Genomic DNA, 15,772 nt, shown 5'->3' with positions numbered 1-15,772 from the left:
GGGCCAGCCAGCGCTGCAAATGGAAATGCACCTGTCTTATGGAGCGGAGAGCTCAAGGATGTTTTCTGTCCACGCGCAGGATTAGGACTCCTTGGACGCTGGGCCTGGCAAGAGGCACTCAAGCAGTTTTCGCATCCGCCTGTTCCATCAGGATGAAGGGTGCAAAGCTCCAGTTGGCCTCAGGAGGACAGCAGGGAGAGACGGGAGAAGAAGAAGGTAACAAATTGGTCATGGTGGCCAGCCGAGGGCAGTGCAAGCTTCCCATATGGTCTAGCGGTTAGGATTCCTGGTTTTCACCCAGGCGGCCCGGGTTCGACTCCCGGTATGGGAATGGACTTAAGCTTTGAGCGAAGTGTTTCGAGTCTGTACAGAAGCGGGGTTGGTGCTTTTGCAGCGCGGCTTGGACGTCACGTACAGACAAAGTTTTAGGAGGCGCTCTGCTTCTCCCTCCCCAAGTGAGGCGTGGCCGTTGTCTCCCTTACGTAAAGCAAATGCCACGCGGAGAGACCAGAGCAAGGGGCCAGTGGCGCAATGGATAACGCGTCTGACTACGGATCAGAAGATTCTAGGTTCGACTCCTGGCTGGCTCGCACTTTTTGCTTTGTGCGTTTGGTGGTTGATAAGCACTTTAGCGCTTGTGAAGTCAGGGTGCAAAGAAAGTGTGGAACCTGTAAAGAACAGTCCTGAAATGCGGGCGTTGGCGAAAACCTGAGACAGGCAACTGACAACGGGCTGACTTTGGAGAATCTCAGCTCCTTGGTGGCCTCGTTAGCGCAGTAGGTAGCGCGTCAGTCTCATAATCTGAAGGTCGTGAGTTCGATCCTCACACGGGGCAGCGCCGTTTTTAAATGCTAGTAGGGTGCCGTTCAGCTCACGCCATCTTTCCTTTTGCTGCTACGCGCCCCTTAAGCTAATCTCTAAACCACCCTGCCACCACGTGCAAATCATGAGTTCCCTGCACATCTGTTCTGATTTGGAATACGAGCCGCGGTGGCGGTAAATTCCCAGTGCCACGGAAGACTCGCGTCTTGGTAGATGGTTACGGCGCACCGTCATGGCTGCCGTTTGATGTGAAATGCCAAGTCCACAAAGGGGAAGGGAAGAGCGTTCTGTCTGTTTGCCAAGGAAATGCCTTCTTGTCAGCAGGGAAGCATTCCACCAAGGAAGGGAGGAGGCCGGGTGCGGCTTGAGCGGTGGCGCGCCGTGATCGTATAGTGGTTAGTACTCTGCGTTGTGGCCGCAGCAACCCCGGTTCGAATCCGGGTCACGGCAGGCTCTCGCTGCGAGCGGGTAGTGCTCGCCTTCGGGACCAGCAGCCGCTCTATTGTGCGGCTGGCAGGCCTGGCCTTCATCCAAAGCCCTCTTGCAGACATAGAGTGGGCCAGCCAGCGCTGCAAATGGAAATGCACCTGTCTTATGGAGCGGAGAGCTCAAGGATGTTTTCTGTCCACGCGCAGGATTAGGACTCCTTGGACGCTGGGCCTGGCAAGAGGCACTCAAGCAGTTTTCGCATCCGCCTGTTCCATCAGGATGAAGGGTGCAAAGCTCCAGTTGGCCTCAGGAGGACAGCAGGGAGAGACGGGAGAAGAAGAAGGTAACAAATTGGTCATGGTAGCCAGCCAAGGGCAGTGCAAGCTTCCCATATGGTCTAGCGGTTAGGATTCCTGGTTTTCACCCAGGTGGCCCGGGTTCGACTCCCGGTATGGGAATGGACTTAAGCTTTGAGCGAAGTGTTTCGAGTCTGTACAGAAGCGGGGTGGGTGCTTTTGCAGTGCGGCTTGCACGTCGCGTACAGACAAAGTTTTAGGAGGCGCTCTGCTTCTCCCTCCCCAAGTGAGGCGTGGCCGTTGTCTCCCTTACGTAAAGCAAATGCCACGCGGAGAGACCAGAGCAAGGGGCCAGTGGCGCAATGGATCCGTCTGACTACGGATCAGAAGATTCTAGGTTCGACTCCTGGCTGGCTCGCACTTTTTGCTTTGTGCGTTTGGTGGTTGATAAGCACTTTAGCGCTTGTGAAGTCAGGGTGCAAAGAAAGTGTGGAACCTGTAAAGAACAGTCCTGAAATGCGGGCGTTGGCGAAAACCTGAGACAGGCAACTGACAACGGGCTGACTTTGGAGAATCTCAGCTCCTTGGTGGCCTCGTTAGCGCAGTAGGTAGCGCGTCAGTCTCATAATCTGAAGGTCGTGAGTTCGATCCTCACACGGGGCAGCGCCGTTTTTAAATACTAGTAGGGTGCCGTTCAGCTCACGCCATCTTTCCTTTTGCTGCTACGCGCCCCTTAAGCTAATCTCTAAACCACCCTGCCACCACGTGCAAATCATGAGTTCCCTGCACATCTGTTCTGATTTGGAATACGAGCCGCGGTGGCGGTAAATTCCCAGTGCCACGGAAGACTCGCGTCTTGGTAGATGGTTACGGCGCACCGTCATGGCTGCCGTTTGATGTGAAATGCCAAGTCCGCAAAGGGGAAGGGAAGAGCGTTCTGTCTGTTTGCCAAGGAAATGCCTTCTTGTCAGCAGGGAAGCATTCCACCAAGGAAGGGAGGAGGCCGGGTGCGGCTTGAGCGGTGGCGCGCCGTGATCGTATAGTGGTTAGTACTCTGCGTTGTGGCCGCAGCAACCCCGGTTCGAATCCGGGTCACGGCAGGCTCTCGCTGCGAGCGGGTAGTGCTCGCCTTCGGGACCAGCAGCCGCTCTTTTGTGCGGCTGGCAGGCCTGGCCTTCATCCAAAGCCCTCTTGCAGACATAGAGTGGGCCAGCCAGCGCTGCAAATGGAAATGCACCTGTCTTATGGAGCGGAGAGCTCAAGGATGTTTTCTGTCCACGCGCAGGATTAGGACTCCTTGGACGCTGGGCCTGGCAAGAGGCACTCAAGCAGTTTTCGCATCCGCCTGTTCCATCAGGATGAAGGGTGCAAAGCTCCAGTTGGCCTCAGGAGGACAGCAGGGAGAGACGGGAGAAGAAGAAGGTAACAAATTGGTCATGGTGGCCAGCCGAGGGCAGTGCAAGCTTCCCATATGGTCTAGCGGTTAGGATTCCTGGTTTTCACCCAGGCGGCCCGGGTTCGACTCCCGGTATGGGAATGGACTTAAGCTTTGAGCGAAGTGTTTCGAGTCTGTACAGAAGCGGGGTTGGTGCTTTTGCAGTGCGGCTTGGACGTCGCGTACAGACAAAGTTTTAGGAGGCGTTCTGCTTCTCCCTCCCCAAGTGAGGCGTGGCCGTTGTCTCCCTTACGTAAAGCAAATGCCACGCGGAGAGACCAGAGCAAGGGGCCAATGGCGCAATGGATAACGCGTCTGACTACGGATCAGAAGATTCTAGGTTCGACTCCTGGCTGGCTCGCACTTTTTGCTTTGTGCGTTTGGTGGTTGATAAGCACTTTAGCGCTTGTGAAGTCAGGGTGCAAAGAAAGTGTGGAACCTGTAAAGAACAGTCCTGAAATGCGGGCGTTGGCGAAAACCTGAGACAGGCAACTGACAACGGGCTGACTTTGGAGAATCTCAGCTCCTTGGTGGCCTCGTTAGCGCAGTAGGTAGCGCGTCAGTCTCATAATCTGAAGGTCGTGAGTTCGATCCTCACACGGGGCAGCGCCGTTTTTAAATACTAGTAGGGTGCCGTTCAGCTCACGCCATCTTTCCTTTTGCTGCTACGCGCCCCTTAAGCTAATCTCTAAACCACCCTGCCACCACGTGCAAATCATGAGTTCCCTGCACATCTGTACTGATTTGGAATACGAGCCGCGGTGGCGGTAAATTCCCAGTGCCACGGAAGACTCGCGTCTTGGTAGATGGTTACGGCGCACCGTCATGGCTGCCGTTTGATGTGAAATGCCAAGTCCACAAAGGGGAAGGGAAGAGCGTTCTGTCTGTTTGCCAAGGAAATGCCTTCTTGTCAGCAGGGAAGCATTCCACCAAGGAAGGGAGGAGGCCGGGTGCGGCTTGAGCGGTGGCGCGCCGTGATCGTATAGTGGTTAGTACTCTGCGTTGTGGCCGCAGCAACCCCGGTTCGAATCCGGGTCACGGCAGGCTCTCGCTGCGAGCGGGTAGTGCTCGCCTTCGGGACCAGCAGCCGCTCTTTTGTGCGGCTGGCAGGCCTGGCCTTCATCCAAAGCCCTCTTGCAGACATAGAGTGGGCCAGCCAGCGCTGCAAATGGAAATGCACCTGTCTTATGGAGCGGAGAGCTCAAGGATGTTTTCTGTCCACGCGCAGGATTAGGACTCCTTGGACGCTGGGCCTGGCAAGAGGCACTCAAGCAGTTTTCGCATCCGCCTGTTCCATCAGGATGAAGGGTGCAAAGCTCCAGTTGGCCTCAGGAGGACAGCAGGGAGAGACGGGAGAAGAAGAAGGTAACAAATTGGTCATGGTGGCCAGCCGAGGGCAGTGCAAGCTTCCCATATGGTCTAGCGGTTAGGATTCCTGGTTTTCACCCAGGCGGCCCGGGTTCGACTCCCGGTATGGGAATGGACTTAAGCTTTGAGCGAAGTGTTTCGAGTCTGTACAGAAGCGGGGTTGGTGCTTTTGCAGTGCGGCTTGGACGTCGCGTACAGACAAAGTTTTAGGAGGCGTTCTGCTTCTCCCTCCCCAAGTGAGGCGTGGCCGTTGTCTCCCTTACGTAAAGCAAATGCCACGCGGAGAGACCAGAGCAAGGGGCCAATGGCGCAATGGATAACGCGTCTGACTACGGATCAGAAGATTCTAGGTTCGACTCCTGGCTGGCTCGCACTTTTTGCTTTGTGCGTTTGGTGGTTGATAAGCACTTTAGCGCTTGTGAAGTCAGGGTGCAAAGAAAGTGTGGAACCTGTAAAGAACAGTCCTGAAATGCGGGCGTTGGCGAAAACCTGAGACAGGCAACTGACAACGGGCTGACTTTGGAGAATCTCAGCTCCTTGGTGGCCTCGTTAGCGCAGTAGGTAGCGCGTCAGTCTCATAATCTGAAGGTCGTGAGTTCGATCCTCACACGGGGCAGCGCCGTTTTTAAATACTAGTAGGGTGCCGTTCAGCTCACGCCATCTTTCCTTTTGCTGCTACGCGCCCCTTAAGCTAATCTCTAAACCACCCTGCCACCACGTGCAAATCATGAGTTCCCTGCACATCTGTTCTGATTTGGAATACGAGCCGCGGTGGCGGTAAATTCCCAGTGCCACGGAAGACTCGCGTCTTGGTAGATGGTTACGGCGCACCGTCATGGCTGCCGTTTGATGTGAAATGCCAAGTCCGCAAAGGGGAAGGGAAGAGCGTTCTGTCTGTTTGCCAAGGAAATGCCTTCTTGTCAGCAGGGAAGCATTCCACCAAGGAAGGGAGGAGGCCGGGTGTGGCTTGAGCGGTGGCGCGCCGTGATCGTATAGTGGTTAGTACTCTGCGTTGTGGCTGCAGCAACCCCGGTTCGAATCCCGGTCACGGCAGGCTCTCGCTGCGAGCGGGTAGTGCTCGCCTTCGGGACCAGCAGCCGCTCTTTTGTGCGGCTGGCAGGCCTGGCCTTCATCCAAAGCCCTCTTGCAGACATAGAGTGGGCCAGCCAGCGCTGCAAATGGAAATGCACCTGTCTTATGGAGCGGAGAGCTCAAGGATGTTTTCTGTCCACGCGCAGGATTAGGACTCCTTGGACGCTGGGCCTGGCAAGAGGCACTCAAGCAGTTTTCGCATCCGCCTGTTCCATCAGGATGAAGGGTGCAAAGCTCCAGTTGGCCTCAGGAGGACAGCAGGGAGAGACGGGAGAAGAAGAAGGTAACAAATTGGTCATGGTGGCCAGCCGAGGGCAGTGCAAGCTTCCCATATGGTCTAGCGGTTAGGATTCCTGGTTTTCATCCAGGCGGCCCGGGTTCGACTCCCGGTATGGGAATGGACTTAAGCTTTGAGCGAAGTGTTCCGAGCCTGTACAGAAGCTGGATTGGTGCTTTTGCAGCGCGGCTTGGACGTCACGTACAGACAAAGTTTTAGGAGGCGCTCTGCTTCTCCCTCCCCAAGTGAGGCGTGGCCGTTGTCTCCCTTACGTAAAGCAAATGCCACGCGGAGAGACCAGAGCAAGGGGCCAGTGGCGCAATGGATAACGCGTCTGACTACGGATCAGAAGATTCTAGGTTCGACTCCTGGCTGGCTCGCACTTTTTGCTTTGTGCGTTTGGTGGTTGATAAGCACTTTAGCGCTTGTGAAGTCAGGGTGCAAAGAAAGTGTGGAACCTGTAAAGAACAGTCCTGAAATGCGGGCGTTGGCGAAAACCTGAGACAGGCAACTGACAACGGGCTGACTTTGGAGAATCTCAGCTCCTTGGTGGCCTCGTTAGCGCAGTAGGTAGCGCGTCAGTCTCATAATCTGAAGGTCGTGAGTTCGATCCTCACACGGGGCAGCGCCGTTTTTAAATGCTAGTAGGGTGCCGTTCAGCTCACGCCATCTTTCCTTTTGCTGCTACGCGCCCCTTAAGCTAATCTCTAAACCACCCTGCCACCACGTGCAAATCATGAGTTCCCTGCACATCTGTTCTGATTTGGAATACGAGCCGCGGTGGCGGTAAATTCCCAGTGCCACGGAAGACTCGCGTCTTGGTAGATGGTTACGGCGCACCGTCATGGCTGCCGTTTGATGTGAAATGCCAAGTCCACAAAGGGGAAGGGAAGAGCGTTCTGTCTGTTTGCCAAGGAAATGCCTTCTTGTCAGCAGGGAAGCATTCCACCAAGGAAGGGAGGAGGCCGGGTGCGGCTTGAGCGGTGGCGCGCCGTGATCGTATAGTGGTTAGTACTCTGCGTTGTGGCCGCAGCAACCCCGGTTCGAATCCGGGTCACGGCAGGCTCTCGCTGCGAGCGGGTAGTGCTCGCCTTCGGGACCAGCAGCCGCTCTATTGTGCGGCTGGCAGGCCTGGCCTTCATCCAAAGCCCTCTTGCAGACATAGAGTGGGCCAGCCAGCGCTGCAAATGGAAATGCACCTGTCTTATGGAGCGGAGAGCTCAAGGATGTTTTCTGTCCACGCGCAGGATTAGGACTCCTTGGACGCTGGGCCTGGCAAGAGGCACTCAAGCAGTTTTCGCATCCGCCTGTTCCATCAGGATGAAGGGTGCAAAGCTCCAGTTGGCCTCAGGAGGACAGCAGGGAGAGACGGGAGAAGAAGAAGGTAACAAATTGGTCATGGTAGCCAGCCAAGGGCAGTGCAAGCTTCCCATATGGTCTAGCGGTTAGGATTCCTGGTTTTCACCCAGGTGGCCCGGGTTCGACTCCCGGTATGGGAATGGACTTAAGCTTTGAGCGAAGTGTTTCGAGTCTGTACAGAAGCGGGGTGGGTGCTTTTGCAGTGCGGCTTGCACGTCGCGTACAGACAAAGTTTTAGGAGGCGCTCTGCTTCTCCCTCCCCAAGTGAGGCGTGGCCGTTGTCTCCCTTACGTAAAGCAAATGCCACGCGGAGAGACCAGAGCAAGGGGCCAGTGGCGCAATGGATCCGTCTGACTACGGATCAGAAGATTCTAGGTTCGACTCCTGGCTGGCTCGCACTTTTTGCTTTGTGCGTTTGGTGGTTGATAAGCACTTTAGCGCTTGTGAAGTCAGGGTGCAAAGAAAGTGTGGAACCTGTAAAGAACAGTCCTGAAATGCGGGCGTTGGCGAAAACCTGAGACAGGCAACTGACAACGGGCTGACTTTGGAGAATCTCAGCTCCTTGGTGGCCTCGTTAGCGCAGTAGGTAGCGCGTCAGTCTCATAATCTGAAGGTCGTGAGTTCGATCCTCACACGGGGCAGCGCCGTTTTTAAATACTAGTAGGGTGCCGTTCAGCTCACGCCATCTTTCCTTTTGCTGCTACGCGCCCCTTAAGCTAATCTCTAAACCACCCTGCCACCACGTGCAAATCATGAGTTCCCTGCACATCTGTTCTGATTTGGAATACGAGCCGCGGTGGCGGTAAATTCCCAGTGCCACGGAAGACTCGCGTCTTGGTAGATGGTTACGGCGCACCGTCATGGCTGCCGTTTGATGTGAAATGCCAAGTCCGCAAAGGGGAAGGGAAGAGCGTTCTGTCTGTTTGCCAAGGAAATGCCTTCTTGTCAGCAGGGAAGCATTCCACCAAGGAAGGGAGGAGGCCGGGTGTGGCTTGAGCGGTGGCGCGCCGTGATCGTATAGTGGTTAGTACTCTGCGTTGTGGCTGCAGCAACCCCGGTTTGAATCCCGGTCACGGCAGGCTCTCGCTGCGAGCGGGTAGTGCTCGCCTTCGGGACCAGCAGCCGCTCTTTTGTGCGGCTGGCAGGCCTGGCCTTCATCCAAAGCCCTCTTGCAGACATAGAGTGGGCCAGCCAGCGCTGCAAATGGAAATGCACCTGTCTTATGGAGCGGAGAGCTCAAGGATGTTTTCTGTCCACGCGCAGGATTAGGACTCCTTGGACGCTGGGCCTGGCAAGAGGCACTCAAGCAGTTTTCGCATCCGCCTGTTCCATCAGGATGAAGGGTGCAAAGCTCCAGTTGGCCTCAGGAGGACAGCAGGGAGAGACGGGAGAAGAAGAAGGTAACAAATTGGTCATGGTGGCCAGCCGAGGGCAGTGCAAGCTTCCCATATGGTCTAGCGGTTAGGATTCCTGGTTTTCATCCAGGCGGCCCGGGTTCGACTCCCGGTATGGGAATGGACTTAAGCTTTGAGCGAAGTGTTCCGAGCCTGTACAGAAGCTGGATTGGTGCTTTTGCAGCGCGGCTTGGACGTCACGTACAGACAAAGTTTTAGGAGGCGCTCTGCTTCTCCCTCCCCAAGTGAGGCGTGGCCGTTGTCTCCCTTACGTAAAGCAAATGCCACGCGGAGAGACCAGAGCAAGGGGCCAGTGGCGCAATGGATAACGCGTCTGACTACGGATCAGAAGATTCTAGGTTCGACTCCTGGCTGGCTCGCACTTTTTGCTTTGTGCGTTTGGTGGTTGATAAGCACTTTAGCGCTTGTGAAGTCAGGGTGCAAAGAAAGTGTGGAACCTGTAAAGAACAGTCCTGAAATGCGGGCGTTGGCGAAAACCTGAGACAGGCAACTGACAACGGGCTGACTTTGGAGAATCTCAGCTCCTTGGTGGCCTCGTTAGCGCAGTAGGTAGCGCGTCAGTCTCATAATCTGAAGGTCGTGAGTTCGATCCTCACACGGGGCAGCGCCGTTTTTAAATACTAGTAGGGTGCCGTTCAGCTCACGCCATCTTTCCTTTTGCTGCTACGCGCCCCTTAAGCTAATCTCTAAACCACCCTGCCACCACGTGCAAATCATGAGTTCCCTGCACATCTGTTCTGATTTGGAATACGAGCCGCGGTGGCGGTAAATTCCCAGTGCCACGGAAGACTCGCGTCTTGGTAGATGGTTACGGCGCACCGTCATGGCTGCCGTTTGATGTGAAATGCCAAGTCCACAAAGGGGAAGGGAAGAGCGTTCTGTCTGTTTGCCAAGGAAATGCCTTCTTGTCAGCAGGGAAGCATTCCACCAAGGAAGGGAGGAGGCCGGGTGCGGCTTCAGCGGTGGCGCGCCGTGATCGTATAGTGGTTAGTACTCTGCGTTGTGGCCGCAGCAACCCCGGTTCAAATCCGGGTCACGGCAGGCTTTCTTTGCGAGCGGGTAGTGCTCGCCTTCGGGACCAGCAGCCGCTCTTTTGTGCGGCTGGCAGGCCTGGCCTTCATCCAAAGCCCTCTTGCAGACATAGAGTGGGCCAGCCAGCGCTGCAAATGGAAATGCACCTGTCTTATGGAGCGGAGAGCTCAAGGATGTTTTCTGTCCACGCGCAGGATTAGGACTCCTTGGACGCTGGGCCTGGCAAGAGGCACTCAAGCAGTTTTCGCATCCGCCTGTTCCATCAGGATGAAGGGTGCAAAGCTCCAGTTGGCCTCAGGAGGACAGCAGGGAGAGACGGGAGAAGAAGAAGGTAACAAATTGGTCATGGTAGCCAGCCAAGGGCAGTGCAAGCTTCCCATATGGTCTAGCGGTTAGGATTCCTGGTTTTCACCCAGGTGGCCCGGGTTCGACTCCCCGTATGGGAATGGACTTAAGCTTTGAGCGAAGTGTTTCGAGTCTGTACAGAAGCGGGGTGGGTGCTTTTGCAGTGCGGCTTGCACGTCGCGTACAGACAAAGTTTTAGGAGGCGCTCTGCTTCTCCCTCCCCAAGTGAGGCGTGGCCGTTGTCTCCCTTACGTAAAGCAAATGCCACGCGGAGAGACCAGAGCAAGGGGCCAGTGGCGCAATGGATCCGTCTGACTACGGATCAGAAGATTCTAGGTTCGACTCCTGGCTGGCTCGCACTTTTTGCTTTGTGCGTTTGGTGGTTGATAAGCACTTTAGCGCTTGTGAAGTCAGGGTGCAAAGAAAGTGTGGAACCTGTAAAGAACAGTCCTGAAGTGCGGGCGTTGGCGAAAACCTGAGACAGGCAACTGACAACGGGCTGACTTTGGAGAATCTCAGCTCCTTGGTGGCCTCGTTAGCGCAGTAGGTAGCGCGTCAGTCTCATAATCTGAAGGTCGTGAGTTCGATCCTCACACGGGGCAGCGCCGTTTTTAAATACTAGTAGGGTGCCGTTCAGCTCACGCCATCTTTCCTTTTGCTGCTACGCGCCCCTTAAGCTAATCTCTAAACCACCCTGCCACCACGTGCAAATCATGAGTTCCCTGCACATCTGTTCTGATTTGGAATACGAGCCGCGGTGGCGGTAAATTCCCAGTGCCACGGAAGACTCGCGTCTTGGTAGATGGTTACGGCGCACCGTCATGGCTGCCGTTTGATGTGAAATGCCAAGTCCGCAAAGGGGAAGGGAAGAGCGTTCTGTCTGTTTGCCAAGGAAATGCCTTCTTGTCAGCAGGGAAGCATTCCACCAAGGAAGGGAGGAGGCCGGGTGTGGCTTGAGCGGTGGCGCGCCGTGATCGTATAGTGGTTAGTACTCTGCGTTGTGGCTGCAGCAACCCCGGTTCGAATCCCGGTCACGGCAGGCTCTCGCTGCGAGCGGGTAGTGCTCGCCTTCGGGACCAGCAGCCGCTCTTTTGTGCGGCTGGCAGGCCTGGCCTTCATCCAAAGCCCTCTTGCAGACATAGAGTGGGCCAGCCAGCGCTGCAAATGGAAATGCACCTGTCTTATGGAGCGGAGAGCTCAAGGATGTTTTCTGTCCACGCGCAGGATTAGGACTCCTTGGACGCTGGGCCTGGCAAGAGGCACTCAAGCAGTTTTCGCATCCGCCTGTTCCATCAGGATGAAGGGTGCAAAGCTCCAGTTGGCCTCAGGAGGACAGCAGGGAGAGACGGGAGAAGAAGAAGGTAACAAATTGGTCATGGTGGCCAGCCGAGGGCAGTGCAAGCTTCCCATATGGTCTAGCGGTTAGTATTCCTGGTTTTCATCCAGGCGGCCCGGGTTCAACTCCCGGTATGGGAATGGACTTAAGCTTTGAGCGAAGTGTTCCGAGCCTGTACAGAAGCTGGATTGGTGCTTTTGCAGCGCGGCTTGGACGTCACGTACAGACAAAGTTTTAGGAGGCGCTCTGCTTCTCCCTCCCCAAGTGAGGCGTGGCCGTTGTCTCCCTTACGTAAAGCAAATGCCACGCGGAGAGACCAGAGCAAGGGGCCAGTGGCGCAATGGATAACGCGTCTGACTACGGATCAGAAGATTCTAGGTTCGACTCCCGGCTGGCTCGCACTTTTTGCTTTGTGCGTTTGGTGGTTGATAAGCACTTTAGCGCTTGTGAAGTCAGGGTGCAAAGAAAGTGTGGAACCTGTAAAGAACAGTCCTGAAATGCGGGCGTTGGCGAAAACCTGAGACAGGCAACTGACAACGGGCTGACTTTGGAGAATCTCAGCTCCTTGGTGGCCTCGTTAGCGCAGTAGGTAGCGCGTCAGTCTCATAATCTGAAGGTCGTGAGTTCGATCCTCACACGGGGCAGCGCCGTTTTTAAATACTAGTAGGGTGCCGTTCAGCTCACGCCATCTTTCCTTTTGCTGCTACGCGCCCCTTAAGCTAATCTCTAAACCACCCTGCCACCACGTGCAAATCATGAGTTCCCTGCACATCTGTTCTGATTTGGAATACGAGCCGCGGTGGCGGTAAATTCCCAGTGCCACGGAAGACTCGCGTCTTGGTAGATGGTTACGGCGCACCGTCATGGCTGCCGTTTGATGTGAAATGCCAAGTCCACAAAGGGGAAGGGAAGAGCGTTCTGTCTGTTTGCCAAGGAAATGCCTTCTTGTCAGCAGGGAAGCATTCCACCAAGGAAGGGAGGAGGCCGGGTGCGGCTTGAGCGGTGGCGCGCCGTGATCGTATAGTGGTTAGTACTCTGCGTTGTGGCCGCAGCAACCCCGGTTCGAATCCGGGTCACGGCAGGCTCTCGCTGCGAGCGGGTAGTGCTCGCCTTCGGGACCAGCAGCCGCTCTATTGTGCGGCTGGCAGGCCTGGCCTTCATCCAAAGCCCTCTTGCAGACATAGAGTGGGCCAGCCAGCGCTGCAAATGGAAATGCACCTGTCTTATGGAGCGGAGAGCTCAAGGATGTTTTCTGTCCACGCGCAGGATTAGGACTCCTTGGACGCTGGGCCTGGCAAGAGGCACTCAAGCAGTTTTCGCATCCGCCTGTTCCATCAGGATGAAGGGTGCAAAGCTCCAGTTGGCCTCAGGAGGACAGCAGGGAGAGACGGGAGAAGAAGAAGGTAACAAATTGGTCATGGTAGCCAGCCAAGGGCAGTGCAAGCTTCCCATATGGTCTAGCGGTTAGGATTCCTGGTTTTCACCCAGGTGGCCCGGGTTCGACTCCCGGTATGGGAATGGACTTAAGCTTTGAGCGAAGTGTTTCGAGTCTGTACAGAAGCGGGGTGGGTGCTTTTGCAGTGCGGCTTGCACGTCGCGTACAGACAAAGTTTTAGGAGGCGCTCTGCTTCTCCCTCCCCAAGTGAGGCGTGGCCGTTGTCTCCCTTACGTAAAGCAAATGCCACGCGGAGAGACCAGAGCAAGGGGCCAGTGGCGCAATGGATCCGTCTGACTACGGATCAGAAGATTCTAGGTTCGACTCCTGGCTGGCTCGCACTTTTTGCTTTGTGCGTTTGGTGGTTGATAAGCACTTTAGCGCTTGTGAAGTCAGGGTGCAAAGAAAGTGTGGAACCTGTAAAGAACAGTCCTGAAGTGCGGGCGTTGGCGAAAACCTGAGACAGGCAACTGACAACGGGCTGACTTTGGAGAATCTCAGCTCCTTGGTGGCCTCGTTAGCGCAGTAGGTAGCGCGTCAGTCTCATAATCTGAAGGTCGTGAGTTCGATCCTCACACGGGGCAGCGCCGTTTTTAAATACTAGTAGGGTGCCGTTCAGCTCACGCCATCTTTCCTTTTGCTGCTACGCGCCCCTTAAGCTAATCTCTAAACCACCCTGCCACCACGTGCAAATCATGAGTTCCCTGCACATCTGTTCTGATTTGGAATACGAGCCGCGGTGGCGGTAAATTCCCAGTGCCACGGAAGACTCGCGTCTTGGTAGATGGTTACGGCGCACCGTCATGGCTGCCGTTTGATGTGAAATGCCAAGTCCGCAAAGGGGAAGGGAAGAGCGTTCTGTCTGTTTGCCAAGGAAATGCCTTCTTGTCAGCAGGGAAGCATTCCACCAAGGAAGGGAGGAGGCCGGGTGTGGCTTGAGCGGTGGCGCGCCGTGATCGTATAGTGGTTAGTACTCTGCGTTGTGGCTGCAGCAACCCCGGTTCGAATCCCGGTCACGGCAGGCTCTCGCTGCGAGCGGGTAGTGCTCGCCTTTGGGACCAGCAGCCGCTCTTTTGTGCGGCTGGCAGGCCTGGCCTTCATCCAAAGCCCTCTTGCAGACATAGAGTGGGCCAGCCAGCGCTGCAAATGGAAATGCACCTGTCTTATGGAGCGGAGAGCTCAAGGATGTTTTCTGTCCACGCGCAGGATTAGGACTCCTTGGACGCTGGGCCTGGCAAGAGGCACTCAAGCAGTTTTCGCATCCGCCTGTTCCATCAGGATGAAGGGTGCAAAGCTCCAGTTGGCCTCAGGAGGACAGCAGGGAGAGACGGGAGAAGAAGAAGGTAACAAATTGGTCATGGTGGCCAGCCGAGGGCAGTGCAAGCTTCCCATATGGTCTAGCGGTTAGGATTCCTGGTTTTCATCCAGGCGGCCCGGGTTCGACTCCCGGTATGGGAATGGACTTAAGCTTTGAGCGAAGTGTTCCGAGCCTGTACAGAAGCTGGATTGGTGCTTTTGCAGCGCGGCTTGGACGTCACGTACAGACAAAGTTTTAGGAGGCGCTCTGCTTCTCCCTCCCCAAGTGAGGCGTGGCCGTTGTCTCCCTTACGTAAAGCAAATGCCACGCGGAGAGACCAGAGCAAGGGGCCAGTGGCGCAATGGATAACGCGTCTGACTACGGATCAGAAGATTCTAGGTTCGACTCCTGGCTGGCTCGCACTTTTTGCTTTGTGCGTTTGGTGGTTGATAAGCACTTTAGCGCTTGTGAAGTCAGGGTGCAAAGAAAGTGTGGAACCTGTAAAGAACAGTCCTGAAATGCGGGCGTTGGCGAAAACCTGAGACAGGCAACTGACAACGGGCTGACTTTGGAGAATCTCAGCTCCTTGGTGGCCTCGTTAGCGCAGTAGGTAGCGCGTCAGTCTCATAATCTGAAGGTCGTGAGTTCGATCCTCACACGGGGCAGCGCCGTTTTTAAATACTAGTAGGGTGCCGTTCAGCTCACGCCATCTTTCCTTTTGCTGCTACGCGCCCCTTAAGCTAATCTCTAAACCACCCTGCCACCACGTGCAAATCATGAGTTCCCTGCACATCTGTTCTGATTTGGAATACGAGCCGCGGTGGCGGTAAATTCCCAGTGCCACGGAAGACTCGCGTCTTGGTAGATGGTTACGGCGCACCGTCATGGCTGCCGTTTGATGTGAAATGCCAAGTCCACAAAGGGGAAGGGAAGAGCGTTCTGTCTGTTTGCCAAGGAAATGCCTTCTTGTCAGCAGGGAAGCATTCCACCAAGGAAGGGAGGAGGCCGGGTGCGGCTTGAGCGGTGGCGCGCCGTGATCGTATAGTGGTTAGTACTCTGCGTTGTGGCCGCAGCAACCCCGGTTCGAATCCGGGTCACGGCAGGCTCTCGCTGCGAGCGGGTAGTGCTCGCCTTCGGGACCAGCAGCCGCTCTATTGTGCGGCTGGCAGGCCTGGCCTTCATCCAAAGCCCTCTTGCAGACATAGAGTGGGCCAGCCAGCGCTGCAAATGGAAATGCACCTGTCTTATGGAGCGGAGAGCTCAAGGATGTTTTCTGTCCACGCGCAGGATTAGGACTCCTTGGACGCAGGGCCTGGCAAGAGGCACTCAAGCAGTTTTCGCATCCGCCTGTTCCATCAGGATGAAGGGTGCAAAGCTCCAGTTGGCCTCAGGAGGACAGCAGGGAGAGACGGGAGAAGAAGAAGGTAACAAATTGGTCATGGTAGCCAGCCAAGGGCAGTGCAAGCTTCCCATATGGTCTAGCGGTTAGGATACCTGGTTTTCACCCAGGTGGCCCGGGTTCGACTCCCGGTATGGGAATGGACTTAAGCTTTGAGCGAAGTGTTTCGAGTCTGTACAGAAGCGGGGTGGGTGCTTTTGCAGTGCGGCTTGCACGTCGCGTACAGACAAAGTTTTAGGAGGCGCTCTGCTTCTCCCTCCCCAAGTGAGGCGTGGCCGTTGTCTCCCTTACGTAAAGCAAATGCCACGCGGAGAGACCAGAGCAAGGGGCCAGTGGCGCAATGGATCCGTCTGACTACGGATCAGAAGATTCTAGGTTCGACTCCTGGCTGGCTCGCACTTTTTGCTTTGTGCGTTTGGTGGTTGATAAGCACTT

General features: G+C 55.6%; 37 non-coding genes across 37 annotated transcripts; all 37 read left to right on the top strand.

Moving 5' to 3' along the window:
• Positions 1–259: 259 nt before the first annotated feature.
• On the top strand, positions 260–331 carry trnae-uuc (transfer RNA glutamic acid (anticodon UUC)). The gene has a single exon. It is a non-coding gene; the product is annotated as a tRNA-Glu (tRNA).
• Positions 332–517: 186 nt separating this feature from the next.
• On the top strand, positions 518–590 carry trnar-acg (transfer RNA arginine (anticodon ACG)). The gene has a single exon. It is a non-coding gene; the product is annotated as a tRNA-Arg (tRNA).
• Positions 591–762: 172 nt separating this feature from the next.
• On the top strand, positions 763–835 carry trnam-cau (transfer RNA methionine (anticodon CAU)). Its single transcript has one exon. It is a non-coding gene; the product is annotated as a tRNA-Met (tRNA).
• A 365-nt stretch (positions 836–1,200) lies between these two features.
• On the top strand, positions 1,201–1,272 carry trnah-gug (transfer RNA histidin (anticodon GUG)). Its single transcript has one exon. It is a non-coding gene; the product is annotated as a tRNA-His (tRNA).
• A 365-nt stretch (positions 1,273–1,637) lies between these two features.
• On the top strand, positions 1,638–1,709 carry trnae-uuc (transfer RNA glutamic acid (anticodon UUC)). Its single transcript has one exon. It is a non-coding gene; the product is annotated as a tRNA-Glu (tRNA).
• Positions 1,710–2,137: 428 nt separating this feature from the next.
• Positions 2,138–2,210, top strand: trnam-cau (transfer RNA methionine (anticodon CAU)). Its single transcript has one exon. It is a non-coding gene; the product is annotated as a tRNA-Met (tRNA).
• Positions 2,211–2,575: 365 nt separating this feature from the next.
• trnah-gug (transfer RNA histidin (anticodon GUG)) lies at positions 2,576–2,647 on the top strand. Its single transcript has one exon. It is a non-coding gene; the product is annotated as a tRNA-His (tRNA).
• Positions 2,648–3,012: 365 nt separating this feature from the next.
• Positions 3,013–3,084, top strand: trnae-uuc (transfer RNA glutamic acid (anticodon UUC)). Its single transcript has one exon. It is a non-coding gene; the product is annotated as a tRNA-Glu (tRNA).
• Positions 3,085–3,270: 186 nt separating this feature from the next.
• trnar-acg (transfer RNA arginine (anticodon ACG)) lies at positions 3,271–3,343 on the top strand. Its single transcript has one exon. It is a non-coding gene; the product is annotated as a tRNA-Arg (tRNA).
• Positions 3,344–3,515: 172 nt separating this feature from the next.
• Positions 3,516–3,588, top strand: trnam-cau (transfer RNA methionine (anticodon CAU)). The gene has a single exon. It is a non-coding gene; the product is annotated as a tRNA-Met (tRNA).
• Positions 3,589–3,953: 365 nt separating this feature from the next.
• Positions 3,954–4,025, top strand: trnah-gug (transfer RNA histidin (anticodon GUG)). Its single transcript has one exon. It is a non-coding gene; the product is annotated as a tRNA-His (tRNA).
• Positions 4,026–4,390: 365 nt separating this feature from the next.
• On the top strand, positions 4,391–4,462 carry trnae-uuc (transfer RNA glutamic acid (anticodon UUC)). Its single transcript has one exon. It is a non-coding gene; the product is annotated as a tRNA-Glu (tRNA).
• Positions 4,463–4,648: 186 nt separating this feature from the next.
• Positions 4,649–4,721, top strand: trnar-acg (transfer RNA arginine (anticodon ACG)). Its single transcript has one exon. It is a non-coding gene; the product is annotated as a tRNA-Arg (tRNA).
• A 172-nt stretch (positions 4,722–4,893) lies between these two features.
• Positions 4,894–4,966, top strand: trnam-cau (transfer RNA methionine (anticodon CAU)). Its single transcript has one exon. It is a non-coding gene; the product is annotated as a tRNA-Met (tRNA).
• An 802-nt stretch (positions 4,967–5,768) lies between these two features.
• On the top strand, positions 5,769–5,840 carry trnae-uuc (transfer RNA glutamic acid (anticodon UUC)). The gene has a single exon. It is a non-coding gene; the product is annotated as a tRNA-Glu (tRNA).
• A 186-nt stretch (positions 5,841–6,026) lies between these two features.
• Positions 6,027–6,099, top strand: trnar-acg (transfer RNA arginine (anticodon ACG)). The gene has a single exon. It is a non-coding gene; the product is annotated as a tRNA-Arg (tRNA).
• Positions 6,100–6,271: 172 nt separating this feature from the next.
• On the top strand, positions 6,272–6,344 carry trnam-cau (transfer RNA methionine (anticodon CAU)). The gene has a single exon. It is a non-coding gene; the product is annotated as a tRNA-Met (tRNA).
• Positions 6,345–6,709: 365 nt separating this feature from the next.
• On the top strand, positions 6,710–6,781 carry trnah-gug (transfer RNA histidin (anticodon GUG)). The gene has a single exon. It is a non-coding gene; the product is annotated as a tRNA-His (tRNA).
• A 365-nt stretch (positions 6,782–7,146) lies between these two features.
• trnae-uuc (transfer RNA glutamic acid (anticodon UUC)) lies at positions 7,147–7,218 on the top strand. Its single transcript has one exon. It is a non-coding gene; the product is annotated as a tRNA-Glu (tRNA).
• A 428-nt stretch (positions 7,219–7,646) lies between these two features.
• On the top strand, positions 7,647–7,719 carry trnam-cau (transfer RNA methionine (anticodon CAU)). Its single transcript has one exon. It is a non-coding gene; the product is annotated as a tRNA-Met (tRNA).
• An 802-nt stretch (positions 7,720–8,521) lies between these two features.
• On the top strand, positions 8,522–8,593 carry trnae-uuc (transfer RNA glutamic acid (anticodon UUC)). The gene has a single exon. It is a non-coding gene; the product is annotated as a tRNA-Glu (tRNA).
• A 186-nt stretch (positions 8,594–8,779) lies between these two features.
• Positions 8,780–8,852, top strand: trnar-acg (transfer RNA arginine (anticodon ACG)). Its single transcript has one exon. It is a non-coding gene; the product is annotated as a tRNA-Arg (tRNA).
• Positions 8,853–9,024: 172 nt separating this feature from the next.
• On the top strand, positions 9,025–9,097 carry trnam-cau (transfer RNA methionine (anticodon CAU)). Its single transcript has one exon. It is a non-coding gene; the product is annotated as a tRNA-Met (tRNA).
• Positions 9,098–9,462: 365 nt separating this feature from the next.
• Positions 9,463–9,534, top strand: trnah-gug (transfer RNA histidin (anticodon GUG)). The gene has a single exon. It is a non-coding gene; the product is annotated as a tRNA-His (tRNA).
• Positions 9,535–9,899: 365 nt separating this feature from the next.
• Positions 9,900–9,971, top strand: trnae-uuc (transfer RNA glutamic acid (anticodon UUC)). The gene has a single exon. It is a non-coding gene; the product is annotated as a tRNA-Glu (tRNA).
• Positions 9,972–10,399: 428 nt separating this feature from the next.
• Positions 10,400–10,472, top strand: trnam-cau (transfer RNA methionine (anticodon CAU)). Its single transcript has one exon. It is a non-coding gene; the product is annotated as a tRNA-Met (tRNA).
• Positions 10,473–11,274: 802 nt separating this feature from the next.
• trnae-uuc (transfer RNA glutamic acid (anticodon UUC)) lies at positions 11,275–11,346 on the top strand. The gene has a single exon. It is a non-coding gene; the product is annotated as a tRNA-Glu (tRNA).
• A 186-nt stretch (positions 11,347–11,532) lies between these two features.
• On the top strand, positions 11,533–11,605 carry trnar-acg (transfer RNA arginine (anticodon ACG)). Its single transcript has one exon. It is a non-coding gene; the product is annotated as a tRNA-Arg (tRNA).
• Positions 11,606–11,777: 172 nt separating this feature from the next.
• trnam-cau (transfer RNA methionine (anticodon CAU)) lies at positions 11,778–11,850 on the top strand. Its single transcript has one exon. It is a non-coding gene; the product is annotated as a tRNA-Met (tRNA).
• A 365-nt stretch (positions 11,851–12,215) lies between these two features.
• trnah-gug (transfer RNA histidin (anticodon GUG)) lies at positions 12,216–12,287 on the top strand. The gene has a single exon. It is a non-coding gene; the product is annotated as a tRNA-His (tRNA).
• A 365-nt stretch (positions 12,288–12,652) lies between these two features.
• On the top strand, positions 12,653–12,724 carry trnae-uuc (transfer RNA glutamic acid (anticodon UUC)). The gene has a single exon. It is a non-coding gene; the product is annotated as a tRNA-Glu (tRNA).
• Positions 12,725–13,152: 428 nt separating this feature from the next.
• Positions 13,153–13,225, top strand: trnam-cau (transfer RNA methionine (anticodon CAU)). Its single transcript has one exon. It is a non-coding gene; the product is annotated as a tRNA-Met (tRNA).
• Positions 13,226–14,027: 802 nt separating this feature from the next.
• Positions 14,028–14,099, top strand: trnae-uuc (transfer RNA glutamic acid (anticodon UUC)). Its single transcript has one exon. It is a non-coding gene; the product is annotated as a tRNA-Glu (tRNA).
• A 186-nt stretch (positions 14,100–14,285) lies between these two features.
• On the top strand, positions 14,286–14,358 carry trnar-acg (transfer RNA arginine (anticodon ACG)). The gene has a single exon. It is a non-coding gene; the product is annotated as a tRNA-Arg (tRNA).
• Positions 14,359–14,530: 172 nt separating this feature from the next.
• trnam-cau (transfer RNA methionine (anticodon CAU)) lies at positions 14,531–14,603 on the top strand. Its single transcript has one exon. It is a non-coding gene; the product is annotated as a tRNA-Met (tRNA).
• Positions 14,604–14,968: 365 nt separating this feature from the next.
• On the top strand, positions 14,969–15,040 carry trnah-gug (transfer RNA histidin (anticodon GUG)). Its single transcript has one exon. It is a non-coding gene; the product is annotated as a tRNA-His (tRNA).
• A 365-nt stretch (positions 15,041–15,405) lies between these two features.
• Positions 15,406–15,477, top strand: trnae-uuc (transfer RNA glutamic acid (anticodon UUC)). The gene has a single exon. It is a non-coding gene; the product is annotated as a tRNA-Glu (tRNA).
• The last annotated feature ends 295 nt before the right edge of the window (positions 15,478–15,772 follow it).

The sequence above is a fragment of the Hoplias malabaricus genome, chromosome 7 (genome assembly GCF_029633855.1).
Source record: "Hoplias malabaricus isolate fHopMal1 chromosome 7, fHopMal1.hap1, whole genome shotgun sequence".
Taxonomy (NCBI): domain Eukaryota; kingdom Metazoa; phylum Chordata; class Actinopteri; order Characiformes; family Erythrinidae; genus Hoplias; species Hoplias malabaricus.
This window is presented reverse-complemented; position numbering and strand designations above follow the sequence as displayed.